Source organism: Sturnira hondurensis, unplaced genomic scaffold (assembly GCF_014824575.4).
Source record: "Sturnira hondurensis isolate 20B ecotype Veracruz unplaced genomic scaffold, ASM1482457v3 Scaffold0021795, whole genome shotgun sequence".
Classification (NCBI taxonomy): domain Eukaryota; kingdom Metazoa; phylum Chordata; class Mammalia; order Chiroptera; family Phyllostomidae; genus Sturnira; species Sturnira hondurensis.
Window position 1 is genome coordinate 4,882,901 of NW_028094426.1, and position 3,904 is coordinate 4,886,804.

Consider the following 3,904-nt stretch of genomic DNA (forward strand, 5'->3'; position numbering starts at 1 on the left):
GTCCCCAAATATGGAACCTACATGAAGAACAGTTTAATTTATTAGATCAGGCTAGTTTTAATATAACATGACTAAAAGTAGGTTTTTTTCTCACGTCCCATGAATTAGGAAACCATAGGAGAGACCATGTCAATTAAATACAAAATTAGAAAGCTATGTTTTCAGAGTTGATGTCTGAGTTATAGTGTCAGTAAATTTTTTGATTCCTCTAAAATACTAACAAATTGATAATAAGCTGGGAAGCAAGAGCTCAAGTGCTCCAGACCCCTCATTCTATGTAATAAACTATGAATCCCAGTAAATCTAAGACTTTTCTTAATGGGCTCTGTATCAATCAGGGTGGTTATGAACATGGGCTCTGAAAAGAGACAGCCCTTAGGTTTAAGATTATGTTCTATAACTTTCTGGCTCTTTTCCACATTTCTAAAAGATTTACTGCTGCTGACTAAAACAGAACTGTAAGAGGAAGGGGAAGTTCCAAAGTTATAGTCATGAGCACAACGTCATCATCAACTGTCATTCTCCTCCACAGCTGCTCCTAACTACCCACTGAACCCCTATTGTGTGCCGTTTCCCCATAACAGAAAAGCTGAGGCTCCTGAGGCTGTGTAACTTGCCAAGATCACACAGTACGAAAGCGGTAGAGCCAAGATTTTAACTGAGAATCATCTGACTCTGAAACCTATGTTATGGCCAATGCCCACCTCACAGACTGAAACGAGGGCTCGGAAGGCGTAATTGTGCTCTTCCCACAAGGCCACACTGCCCCTCAGCGCCGGGCCCCATGCGTTCCTATGCTGCCTCCCAAACACACAGCATACTGTTCTGACCACAGGAGAGCATCAAAAATGTCAGAGCTTGCAGGAATTATGAGAAATTTCTCATTTTGCACATGTGAATTCTGAAGCAAAGCTACATGGTAAGAATCAGGCCTGACACATCTCCCGATCCCATGATCTGTATTCTTTCTCCTTCCTCCCCGAACCCAAGATGTGTTTGTTTATTTTGTCCCATTCCAGAGCCTAAGAGAAGAAAAACATGTGGGGAAGAGCAGGTGGTGGCAGCCAGAAGAGAGTGGGTGGACCGATCCCTGCAATTCTTAAAAGAAGAAAGGGGGCACTGGGCCAGGTGCAAGACGTATCCCCCGGGGGCGCGTGTCAGCAGGAATCCCCACATCTCCACATGTGGATCCAAGAGACGTGCCTGGCAGATTCAATCACACAGCGACTCCAATGTCACAGCACGACTATAGAGAAAGAATAATAGTGGAAGCATGCTGGCCAATTTTCAACAGAAGGGCTCAGGATAAGGAAGCTTGAGCAAATTGCTGAAGAGAATGATAATGACAATAATAAAAACAAATAGCTACCATTTATTGAGCACTTAGTGTCTGGCACTGGGCTACACACTTTACATATCAACCTGATGAAGTACAGTTATTATCCCCATTTTATGAGGAGGAAACTGAGGAGTGGAGAGGCTGAGGAAGTTGCCCAAGGACACGCAGCTCTGAGAGGATACAGCGCGGGGGCGAGCCCAGGTCTGCTTAACCATGAGAGACCCACGGCTACAGGAAGTGCTTGGCACACATTTATCGTTTTTCCTGCTCACAAACATCCTGCCAAGTGTGACTCTTCATTGTAAGGTGAGGCAACAAAGCTCAACGATGCTAATTGTTCAAAGTCACACAGTTATTTAGTTATTGGAAGATTCAAACTTCAGTCGGTTTTATTCTCACGGTGAGCGTGAACATAACTGCACCAAAAAGTTAACACTCCTGGCTAAAAATAATTTTAGGGGGAGCTGTCCATTTGGTGTGTCCTTCATAACTCGCCCCTAGTGACTCTGACAAGCTGCCTGTAGCCCAGGCACTGAAAGGAAAGAAGCATGAGTCCACTCGTCATTCTTCTTGTGAGCGTCAAGCCATCCCTCCACACCCAGCCTTCGCCATGCTAAGTGACAACATCAGACACGTGTGTAGCCACAGACACTCTTAGAATAAAATAAAAGTACCCATCCCTTTCAAGTACCCACAGGCTCTTGATCGAATCCCAAACCGGCTTTGGTGGGGAAAAATAGATTTATAAAAAAATATAAAAGATACATATATCAAGAACCCAGGAAAATTATAGACAGTATCCCAATAAAAACCCAGTTCTGTAATTTAAAACATTCCTACTCTCCTAGTCTCTACATCTTTCATGTATGAACAATCCACCAAAAAGGAAATAAACATGACTCTTGAATCTGAACAAATACTCCTCCTCACTCATAAAGAAAGAAAATTAAAAACAGACAAGGTCAGTTTTACCCAAAGAGTATTTGGCGAAGTTCTAGAAGGAAATTATTCTCCTGCCTCAGTGGTGGGAGCATAAATTCATATGACCCCCCAAGGGAGGGCAATTTTGCCATATCTATCAAATTTACAATTCATATACCATTTGACCCAGCAATCGACTCCTAAGAATTTATCCTTCAGATTTACTTACACAGGTACAAAATGGCCTATTTCCAAGGTTATTTATTGCAGCATTGTTTTTCATGGCAGAAGATGTGCGTCAATGTAAATGTCCATCAGTAAGAACTGTTCTTAAATCATGGTTCAGCTGTGCAATGATGTACTGTCCCATGGGAAGAGTAAGAAGCTTAGATGGAGCAGATTCTGAGGTCTATTGTTAAGTGAAATCAGCAAGATGCAGGACAGTGAGTGCTAGATATGACCACATGTGCAAAAAGCTAGGAGGAGGAATTAAAAAATATGTACTTTTACAAGACTAAAACATCTTTCTAAAGATACACAAGAAAATGCCGACATTTATTGCCCTTCAGGACGGGTAGCAAGTATCTAAGGAATAGAGGTGGGAGAAAGACTCATTTAACTCCTCCCCCTTGCATCTTTTGCATTTCAATCATGTGACTATATATTTCCTATTCAAGAGCTCTATTTTAATAAAAGAAACAGGAATGATTTTTTTAATTGCTTTCCCCACAGTGGGTTAGGTGCAGAATTGACCAAGAGCAGAAAAATATTTTCTTTATATATCTCAGAATTGTTTGTCACGAACATGAACACTTTTTAAATTTAAATAACTCCAAGAAATATTTTAAAAATTTTTAAAAATAATTCCTAATAGAATGTTTTTGACTATTAAGCAAAAACATCAACTATTGTGCTCCTGAGTGTTCAAAAAAGCTGAACTGGTATATCCCTTTTCCACTTAGGAATTCTTTTTTTTTTTTAATTTTTCATTTGGTAAAGAGATTTCTGTTAATTTGTTATGCTTTGCTTTGTTTGTTTCCCAGAGTAACTTGCAGTCTAGCTCGACATGTCCTTAGAAAGATAGTGATGCTTGAATTCAAACTTGAGATGTTTCTAGAGGCTTCAATGCCCCCTTGGCAACTTCCTTTTTCACATGACAGTGTCTGAAATGTGGTCAGCCCTGTGACCACACTCGATCAGTCCCCTTTTCAGACAATGCATCAGAGAAAATTCTACATGTTCACTTTCATTCGTGAGCATGGCCCTAGAAACCTTACTGATTCTTTGAATGTTTTCAAGTGTTAATTGAAGAGCAGAGCAGCTATACCAAGTCATAAGCAGCATAACTTCAAGATACTGACTCTGTTCTTTATGAAATGACATTTCCTACAGTCTCAGGAAAATATGAATAGGTAGAAACTAAACGGCCACTAAATCAACAAATAGTTCTCTTTTTGATATGTGATTACAAATGTACAGAAAACAAGTCTAGCATTAGGCACGAACCTGGTAAAATGAAAACTGATAGTGGCCAATGACACTGCTGTCCTAGCTACGTTCCATGTATCTACCACAGGTAGATACAGTTAAAGATGCTTCAGTTTCTGTTACTGTGTGAATACATAAAATAGAACCCAACTTACA